Source organism: Piliocolobus tephrosceles, chromosome 3, assembly GCF_002776525.5.
Source record: "Piliocolobus tephrosceles isolate RC106 chromosome 3, ASM277652v3, whole genome shotgun sequence".
In the NCBI taxonomy this organism is placed as follows: Eukaryota; Metazoa; Chordata; class Mammalia; order Primates; family Cercopithecidae; genus Piliocolobus; species Piliocolobus tephrosceles.
Genome location: NC_045436.1, coordinates 60,585,823 through 60,596,711, shown reverse-complemented (window position 1 = coordinate 60,596,711; position 10,889 = coordinate 60,585,823).

The following is a 10,889-nucleotide window of genomic DNA, read 5'->3' as shown; positions in this document are numbered from 1 at the left end:
TTTTTTTTTTTTTTTTTTTTTTTGAGGAGGAGTCTTGCTCTGTCACCGGGACTGGAGTGCAGTGGCCGGATCTCAGCTCACTGCAAGCTCCGCCTCCCGGGTTTACGCCATTCTCCTGCCTCAGCCTCCCGTGTAGCTGGGACTACAGGCGCCCGCCACCTCGCCCGGCTAGCTTTTTGTATTTCTTAGTAGAGACGGGGTTTCACCGTGTTAGCCAGGATGGTCTCGATCTCCTGACCTCGTGATCCGCCCGTCTCGGCCTCCCAAAGTGCTGGGATTACAGGCTTGAGCCACCGTGCCCAGCCAAGAAGAGACTTTTGAACATTATCATGTGCCTCCTGATAGATGTGTGCAACATCACCCATGAAGTTGTGTTGCCAACAACAACAAAGTGTTGAATCTGATCAAACCTTTAGTTCTAACTACCGTTTCACAGGAAATAACAAGGAACACTGTAACGTATTTTCTTAAAAAAAAAAAAAAAAAAAAACAGTGTAAGGATGGAATCAGCAAAATCTAGACTATGGGAAACTCAGTAGGTCAAAAAACCAAGTTTCTTCAATAGAAAACCTTAAAAATAGAGCAGAGAGAGTGATGGCGTGGATGGTAAATGGGTGCAGATGTGGGGAGAAAGTTAAAATACTTAGCAGTCAATTGCAATGTATGGGCCTTGTTTGGATCCAGACAAAAACTGTGAAAGAAGAAGAAAGCCAGGCACAGTGGATCACACCTGCAATCCCAGAACTTTAAAAGGCCAAGTGGATCACTTGAGCTCTGGAGTTCAAGACCAGCCTGGGCAACATGGTAAAACCCTGTCTATACAAAAAGTACAAAAATTAGCCTCACATGGTGGTACATACCTGTAGTCCCAGCTACTCAGGAGGCTGAGATGGGAGAATCTCTTCAGCCCAGGAGGTGGAGGCTGTATTGAGCCATGATCATGCCATTGAACTCTAGCCTAAGTAACAGAGCAAGACCCTGTCTCAAGAAAGAAAAAAAAAGAAAAATATAATAAGAAGTTAGTTGGGGAAGTGTGAACAATGACCAGATATTTGATGATATTAAGGAATTATTGTTAATTTTTTAGATGTGATGGTAACATTATAATTTTGCTTTAAAAAAAGAGTTTTTGTTTGGATGTGGCGACTCGCATCTATAATTCCAGCACTTTGGGAGGCTGAGGCAGGAGGACCGTTTGAGCCCAGGAGTTCAAGGTTATAGTGAGTTTTGATCCCCCCACTGTACTCCAGCCTGGGTGACACAGGAAGGCCCTGTCTCAAAAAATAGTTCTTATCTTTTAGACATAATACTAAAATATATACAGGGAAATGATGTATTATCTAGAATTTTTTCTAAATAATCAGTGGTGAGATTGTAGGTGGGTATATAGGTGACACAAAAGTGGCTATTTATTGTTAGCTGACATTGGGAAATTGATACTATTAGCTCTATTTGAATATGTTTGGAAAGTTTCACAGTTTTTTGTTTTTTTTTTTTCATCAACAGAAATGACTGAAAGAAATGAAATATCATAGCTTCCAAACCAGAACGGGGAGAAAAGGAAAGAGAGGGCAGGGAGAAAAAACAAGAAAACTTTATTAGTCCTATAGAAGGCAAGAAAGAAGAAAAAAAAAGTTACCCAAATAGTCATCTGCTAGCAAATGAGACCCCTTTTCCCAAATCTTACACAGTCGTGTTTCGACTGCCCATATCTGGTCTCTGTAGTGAAAGTGCGTTGAGCTAGGACACGAGGTTCTAATCCTGGCCGTCTCTGGGCTAAGTTGTGCCTTGCATGGCTCCTCAGGCTATATTAAGAGCCTGGACATCCTTTGACCATTGGCAGCTTTGTGACAGCTGGCTGGGGATAGAGATTCAGTTTGCTGCCACAGAAGAAAGCAAAGCCAACTAGGTCACATGAGGAAGTAATCTGAGCCCTTAGCTCCAACCTGAGAGCTAAGTTTCATCTTGCCTGCTGCTGTGAGGCTGTCAGGGATAACCTGATACTGCACGACAGAAAGAAAAAGCCAACCTCTAAGACCCCCTTGCCAAGAACGTTGTCTTTTACAAATTCTTGAAGTATGGTTTGGGAACTTTCTAGTAAGAGTGACTGGCAGCTGACTTGAATGAAAGTAAATGTCAGAGAAGGGGGAAATGGGATTGGAGCAGTGAATACCACAAAGATGGCTGCATCTTAGTGACTGTATTTTTAGAGGGGATGGGAATCTTGAAGAGGAAGAAAATCTTTCTTCCCTCTCTCAAACATTGTTATGAATAAATGTTACTTCATTTTTTCTTCCTTCCAGGTGCAACCCTTTCAGCTGCTTTCTAGTTATTTCCCCATATGTTCTCTATTTTTTTTCTTTTTTACCCTTTGATTTCTTTTTTCAAAGCAGAACTCTGCTTATCGCCATCTACTAGGCACTGCATTTCTCCCCGTATCTCTCCCTGGATGTGCAGCTTTCTTATTTCATTCCTATCTCCATTCCTGTTCCCCTTGCCTCTTTGTCAAATCTTGTGCTGCCTTTTTTTTTTTTTTTCAGTTAATCACTCCTCTGCCTCTGCTTTTCCTCTGAATTTCTATACCTTAGTCACTCTGAAACTCTGTGCCTTGTTCTCTTCTTGCCCTTGTCCCCTCTAGTGCATATAACGTCCGTGAAAGGATTATGCAGCCGGAAGCTCTCAGAGTAAGGTCAGAGTGTTCTGATGTGGAAAAGCTTCTATAGTGACTGCACTTTATTGGTGGAGGTTGTTGTCCCTTTTTATCCTCCTAGAGCACTTACTAGGTATAATGTCGGGATCTTTCTTTGTTTTGCTCATAAAAATCTCTCAGGACTCTGAAAGTCGGGTTGCTTTTTCCTTCCTAACTTGTGTCTCAATTTTATTATCACCTTAAGTGGCATCTGGTTGACAATGAGAAGAAAGAATTCAGAGAAAGAAATAGAATGGGGGAAAAAATGACCTGTGTCACCTACCAAAAGCCAGCTTGGGCTTAGCTTAGCTAATGTTTTTCTTGGGAAATTGTGGTACACCAACACAGTAATACATTTTTATTTTTATTTTTATTTTTATTTTTATTTTTATTTTTTTAGACGGAGTCTGGTTCTGCCGCCCAGGCTGGAGTGCAGTGGCGCGATCTCGGCTCACTGCAAGCCCCGCCTCCCGAGTTCATGTCATTCTCCTGCCTCAGCCTCCCCAGTAGCTGTGACTACAGGCGCCCGCCACCGCGCCTGGCTAATTTTTTGTATTTTTAGTAGAGACGGGGTTTCACTGTGGTCTCGATCTCCTGACCTTGTGATCTGCCCGCCTTGGCCTCCCAAAGTGCTGGGATTACAGGCGTGAGCCACCGCGCCCGGCCAGTAATACAATTTTATAACGATGGAGATCTAGAACTGTTCTAAAAAGGAAACAACAACAAAAAACTATGTGAAAGAAAAATTTTTAAAAATTAGTGTACCAAGTGGTAGACCCACAGATTATTTATTTGGATAGCAATACGTAAACTTACTATATCAGCACCATCCTACATATTTTCTATATATTCACCCATAGTTTTCTCAACAGATTATGGGCTAGGTACTATTATAAGCCCAATTCTGCAGGTGAGAAAAATGAGGCACACAGAGGTTAACTTTTTTGTCCATGGTATTACACAGTTAGTAAGTAGTAGCCTCAGATCTGATCCCAAGCCATCTCACTACAGAGTTCATGGAATTAACTGCTGTAGCATTTTGAATTTTTATAGCAATTTTTACTTGCTTTCATTAATAAAGCTCTAAATGAAGTTTAGCCCTCCAGTGTTTCAGTAAGAAGATGAGTTTCAGGATTTGGACCACATAAAAATTTTGCATAAACCTCATCACATTCCAAAGACTTCTACCTCATATCCTTAGGTAACAGGCAGTGGGAGGCCAGAGGGAAGCCAGAGAAAAAGGTGTCCAACAATAAGACAGTCTTCAGGCCAGGCGCAGTGGCTCACGCCTGTAATCCCAGCACTTTGGGAGTCGGAGGTGGGCGGATCACAAGATCAGGAGTTCGCGACCAGCCTGACCAACATGGTGAAACCCCGTCTCTACCAATAATACGAAAATTAGCCAGGTGTGGTGGCGCATGCCTGTAATTCCAGCTATTCAGGAGCCTGAGGCAGAAGAATTGTTTGAACTCAGGAGGTGGAGGTTGCAGTGAGCTGAGATCGCACCGCTGCACTCCAACCTGGGTGACAGAGCGAGACTCTGTCTGAAAGAAAATAAAAAGAAGAAGAAGAAAGCTTTCAGTTCCTTTGTTTATTTGTTTGTTTTTGAGATGGAGTCTCAAAACGATCACCCAGGGTGGAGTGCCGTGGCACGATCTTGGCTCACTGCAACCTCCACCTCCTGGGTTCAAGCGATTCTCATGCCTCAGCCTCCCAAGTAGCTGAGGTTACAGGCACCTGCCACCACATCGGGCTAATTTTTTTTTTTTTTTGTATTTTTTAAGTAAAGACAGGGTTTCGCCATGTTGGCTGGACTGGTCTTGAACTCCCGACCTCAAATGATCTGCCTGCCTCAGCCTCCGAAAGTGCTGGGATTACAGGTGTGAACCACCGTGGCTAGCCAAAATCCTTCAGTTCTTAAAGTACTTTTTTTTTTTTTTTTGAGGCAGAGTCTCACTGTGTCACCCAGGCTGGGGTGCAGTGGTGCAATCTTGGCTCACTGCAACCTCTGCCTCCCAGGTTCAAGCGATTCTCCTGCCTCAGCCTCCCGAGTAGCTGGGATTACAGGCACGAACCATCATGCCTGACTAATTTTTGCATTTTTTGTAAAGACAGGATTTCACCATGTTGGCCAAGCTGGTCTCAAACTCCTGACTTCAAGTGATCCTCCCCCATCGGCCTCCCAAAGTGCTTGGATTACATGTATGAGCCACTGTGCCTGGCCCAGTTCTTAAAGTACTTTAAGTAGTTAGTTGTTCCTAATTATTCACCACTAGACATAATGCTAATATATCCTTATAGCTTAATCTTTGTTTATATCCATGATTCTAAAAAAGTTATAATGAAGACAATTTAAAAATAAGTCATATAATTTCCACCAGTATCAATAAGGAACATTATAAGATTATTGTTAAATGATAGTTTTCAGAGAAAATTATTTTATGTGAAAAATTCTAAGTAGAACCATTGCATAGAATACAATTCAAAAATTTTTAAAAAGAAAAAGAAGAGACTCTATTAAGGTTAAATTTTAATGTAATCCGAAATCAGATTGTGTATGCTGGAAGTAATATGTGATTTTAAAAATCAACATGCATGGCCAGGCGTGGTAGCTCTCACCTGTAATCCCAGCACTTTGGGAGGCCGAGGTGGGCAAATCACAAGGTCAGGAGTTCGAGACTAGCCTGGTCAACATGGTGAAACCCCATCTCTCCTAAAAATACAAAAAATTAGCTGGGCATGGTGGCATGCGGCTGTAATCCCAGCCACTCAGGAGGCTAAGCAGGAGAATCACTTGAACCCTGGAGACGGAGGTTGCAGTGAGCTGAGATTGCACCACTGCACTCCAACCCAGGCGACAGTGAAAGACTCCATCTCAAAAAAAAAGCAAACAAAGAAACAAACAAACAAACAAACAAAAAAAAAACAAATCAACATGCACAACTTATTTTAGAGGAATTTTAATATAGAATGATATAAAAAAATAGAAAGATGTAGCTGTGACATGAATGTGCTATTCATATATTGCAGGCGAATTGTCAAGATGATATGGTAAATTACATATGCTGGTGGTAGCAAGTATAAAACCCAGGTATATAAGTCAAGGTAGGAAATATCTATCATTTGAGAAGGAATTATCTACAAAATGTAAGATTTTGACCAGGAGCCAGGAAAAAGGTTGTTGAGCCTCACTGTTAGCTCTTGCTCCTATGAGACTACAGAAAAGCTGTCTCTCTTCTGTTGTTTACAGTGAATTGTCTATAATCTTTTAATAGTTGGCAATGAATTTGCTGGAATAGCTGAGTGATTATCAATCTTTATACTCCACAGATCAATACTCCATCATTAAACTTTGGACATAGCTTTCAGTTGGCTGGGAGGAGGAAGAAGCTGACCAAGTTGCTTTTCCAAGATGCATCATAGCAGGCAGTGTGGGAGACCAAGCTGAGATTTACCGTATGCCTTAATATCCTTTGGACTCCAAAGTTTTGAGGATTACTGCAGGACATTGAAGGTGACTGAGACCCACACCTTCAGTAACTAGTTTCTGGTCTGCCCTATTTATATCAATGTATCATATCAATGATATGTAGCCTGGAGGTTTTGATAACTGACTTGGAAATTCTGCCATAGTCTCATCCTTTTATTCCCCTTACTAATATAGGGTTGAATTAGTGGCATTGTGGTACCAAATTCTCTAGATGCATTTGTGCAAGTGTGTACACGTGCATACTCATTACTTCTTTCTTTCTTTTTTTTTTTTTTTTGTGTGTGTGTGTGTGCGTGAGACAAAGTCTTCAAAGTCTTGCTGTGTCGCCCAGGCTGGAGTGCAGTGTTGTGATCTCAGCTCCCTGCAACCTCTGCCTCCCGGGTTCAAGCGATTCTCCTGCCTCAGTCTCTGGAGTAGCTGGGACTACAGGTGCCCACCACCGCAACCAGCAAATTTTTTGTATTTTTAGTAGAGATGGAGTTTCACCATTTTGACCAGGCTGGTGTGGAACTCCTGACTTCAACCACCACGTCCAGCCCATACCCATTATTTCTATTTCATATCATACACATTCTGAAAATATATTTTTCTTTTATGTACCCATCAACTTTTAAAGTTTATTAATCTTTAAATAGATAATTTACATGATTCAAATTTTAAAAAATATGAATGTATACACTAAGAAGTCTTTTTCTCCTCTCTGCTCCCATTCTAACCTATCGGTTCTTATTTCTGCAAATAACCAATGTTGTTAGATTTTCTATATCCTTCCAGACATATTTAAGATATGTATATATAAGAAAAAATATATAGCTACATTATTGGTTTGGTTTTTTTTTTTTTTCCTTTTACTCAAGTGGCAGTCTATTTTACATACTTTTGAGTTTACTTTCATCAGATAAAATTAAATTTTAATGTGTTCAGATGCTTTATCTATCCTGGTTATTTCTCTTGTCCTACTGTCCCATTTCTACTCCCAATATGCATTTACTCTACACTTTTGTAAGCTAGAAACACATTAGTCCATTTCCTGATTAGTTTAGTCTAGGTTTTTTTGTCTTTTTTTTGATGAGGTCTCACTCTGTCACCCAGGCTGGAGTGCAGTGGTGCGATTTCGGTTCACTGCAACCTCTGTCTCCCAGGTTCAAGCGATTCTTGTGCCTCAGCTTCCTGAGTAGCTGGTATTACAGGCGTGTACCAACACACCCAGGTAATTTTTGTATTTTTAGTAGAGATGGGGTTTCACCAAGTTGGCTAGCCTGGTCTCAAACTCCTGGCCTCAAGTGATCCGCCCGCCTCGGCTTCCCAAAGTGCTGAGATTACAGGTGTGAGTCACTGAGCCTGGCCATATGAAACTGATTTTTTATTTATTTGCCACCCGCTTAGTGTTCTGAAACCAGTTTTATCTACTTTGGTGACTATTCAATTAAATTTCAGCTTGTTAATATACATGGATTGGCCAGATACTGGTAGAAGAGATACAGGACCATGCCTTTATTGAGTCAGTATGTTATAAAAAGAGATATAAAACAATTATAAATATCTGAATTCTTTAGAATTCTATCTATGAACTTTATACAATCCAAATCAAAATACCAGTTAGATTTTTTTTTAGGGCATTAAAATTACAGTTAGGCCAGGCATGGTGGCACATGCCTGTAATCTCAGCACTTTGGGAGGCTGAAGTGGGAGGACTGCTTGAGCCCAGAGTTCAAGACCAGCCTGGGCAACATACTGAAACCTCATCTCTAATAATAAACAACAACAAAAAAGCATAAATAATAAAAAATAAAAATTTAATTGTATAAAAAATGAAATATATGATACGTCATTATTTGTGTAAGTTAATAATACCTGAGCACAAAATCATATATATTTTGTACCTACAACCAAAATAATACACATTAGAATGTGGGGCTTATGGAGAGGTAAAAAGAATCAAAATAGAGTATTGGGGTAAAGGAAAATAAGTAAGTAGAATAAAAGCGGATACTTGCACAATCCAGTGATGGTCATGGACCATGAACTGAGAAATATAATTAAGTCATCTTTCTATGCCCAGGCAAGGGGCAGGATTGGGAGGTGGATAGCAGAGACTTTATGTCTTCGGGTGAGCCCAAATTGATGGGACCCTTCCACATACGATTTGAGACACTAGACCCAGATACCTTAAAAAAATATATATCTCTTACAGCCTGAATCTCAATACTGGAGACTGACTGATTACAGATTCTTTCTTAGAATAAAAAGGGGTCATGAAGAGATCAAAGAACAAACAAAAACAGACCAAAAAATCTGCCCTTATTGATGGGAGGATGTCAGGCACATAGGAGCCAGCTGTAGAAATTCCATTAACCAATGGGAAAACAATTTAAGCAACTAAATAACAAAGTAGTATTGGACTATAACTCAACATATCGGAGGCGGGCGTGGTGGCTCACACCTGTAATCCCAGCACTTTGGGAGGCTGAGGTGGGTGGATCACAAGGTCAAGAGTTTGAGACCAGCCTGGCCAAGATGATGCAATCCCATCTCTACTAAAATTAAAAAAAAAATTAGCTGGGCATGGTGGCATGCACCTGTAATCCCAGCTACTCAGGAGGCTGAGGCAGGAGAATCACTTGAACCCTGGAGGCGGAGGTTGCAGTGAGCCAGAGGTTGCAGTGAGCCAAGATCGAGCCATTGCACTCCAGCCTGGGTGACAGTGCAAGACTCTGTCTCAAAAAAAAAACAAAAAACTCAACATATCAACATTCATGAGTCCATACTGATAAAAATAAATGATTGAATAAATCAATAAATTGAGGAGAACAGACAAATCTTTCATGCTCTCCTGCAGAAGAATGACAAATAATGTATGTAGATACTCCACCCATAATGAGGGGAGAATAACCCCGTACTCTTTGAGTGTGGGCTGCACAAGGAGTGGGGAGCTATGCTTCCCAAAGGGTAGAGTGTGCAAAACGGGATAAGGAGTGATTTGTTTTTCTAAGACCACCAGAGTGGGCACAAAAGAACCAGCGAGTAGGCAAGGCTAAAAGCAAAACTGCAAATTTATTCTTTGGTCATCTAGCTTCAGGGACCGGAGCCTGGGGGGTGGGGTGGGGGTGCGGAGTTTCTAATACAGTCCCGACAAGAGTGGCGGCTGAGAAAGCCCGCCTCCGGTGCATCTGCTGGGAGCGACTTTTCTAGGAGTGGAAGGGCAATAGGCGGGGCATGGGCATGTCGGGGGAGGGGGGGGCGCTCCGCAGGTGCCACCAGGTAAATCTTGGTCTCCTCGGATTGACATCACCTGGTGCATGCTTGATTAATCTGCACCTTCCCGGGCATCAGCTGCATTCTCGCACACACGGGAAGAGGTGGTGGTGAAGAAGAACCCAGAAGTGCACCATCCTGCCTCCGTTCCTCCAAACAGTCCAACCTTTTATTAATAATAGTGATAAAGGGGCGCCGTGGGCTGTCTGGCTACTTCCTGCTGTTAAGGGGCATCCTTAAAGTCGGGGCCCATGGCTGGCACTTGGACGTATGGATGAAGAATAAAATAAGGCACAGTATTAGTATAGGAATGAGGAATGGAAGCATTTGTTGGAATATGGGCAAAACCCAGAAGGATGGTCCTGGCAAGGTTGGGGAGTATGAGACAGTTAAGAAAATTTAGTAAGTTTGAGGCAAGTGGGGGAAAGCCAAACTGATTTCCACTGATTGCTTTCGGTAGGGGCCCTTTTTAGCTGGGAATGAGGAACGAGTGCGCAAAGTAATTGTTGGCCAGGCAGCAATTAAGGAGTGGAGTTTTTCGTGGAGTGGATGGCTTTCCACTTACTCCTACTACAGAGATATTGGATGGAAGGCTAGGTCCAGAGAAGGACGGCAAAACAGAATAGGTAGCCTCACTGTCGATTAAAAAATTGTCTTACCTGCTACCAGGAGAGTTACCCGCGGCTCGGCGAGGGTGATGGGGGTCCCCGAGTCTCGGCACCTTCAGTTGTCATCGTCCAGATGTAGGGGCTGGAAGGAGCTCCTAGGATCCTGGGAAAGGGGATCACGTGGAGACGCAACACCTGTTCTCAGGGTGGGGCAATCAGACTTCCAGTGTCCTCCCTGCTGGCAAGCAGGGCCGGGGGTTGCTGGTGGATGAAGGTTAGGACATTCACTGGCCTAATGTCCTGATGCCTTGCACTTATAGCAAGGCTGCGTTGGGGCTCGGGGACCCTGTTGGCATAGTGTCCTGCCTTGCTGCACTTATATAACAGGCTCTTTTTGCAGCCTTGGAGTCTGTGGGGTGTGTGCTCTCTGGCCTGGGGTTACGACTGGGCTGTAAAACCACTGCTAGGAGCTGTAACTTGTTTGAGGCGAGCCTGCCGTCTCCTCTCTGGAGTTATAGACCTTAAAGGCTAATTTAACTAGGTCTTGTATTGGTGTCTGAGGACCATCCTCTACCTTTTGAAGTTTTTTACGAATGTCAGGAGCTGATTGAGAAATGAAATAAGACGCCAAAATGGTGGCCCCTGTGGGGGTGGCCGGATCTAACCGGGTATACTGAGTTAGAACCTCAGTCAGTTTAGGGTAGAGGCTAGGATAACCTGGAGGTCATGCCAAGTTAAGTCATAGGCCTGACAAAGGTATCTAAATTCCTTTATGTATATGGTAGGATTAGCTGAGAAATCACCTAAATGCTTCTCAATTTTGGAAAGATTGGCCAATGAAAAAGGG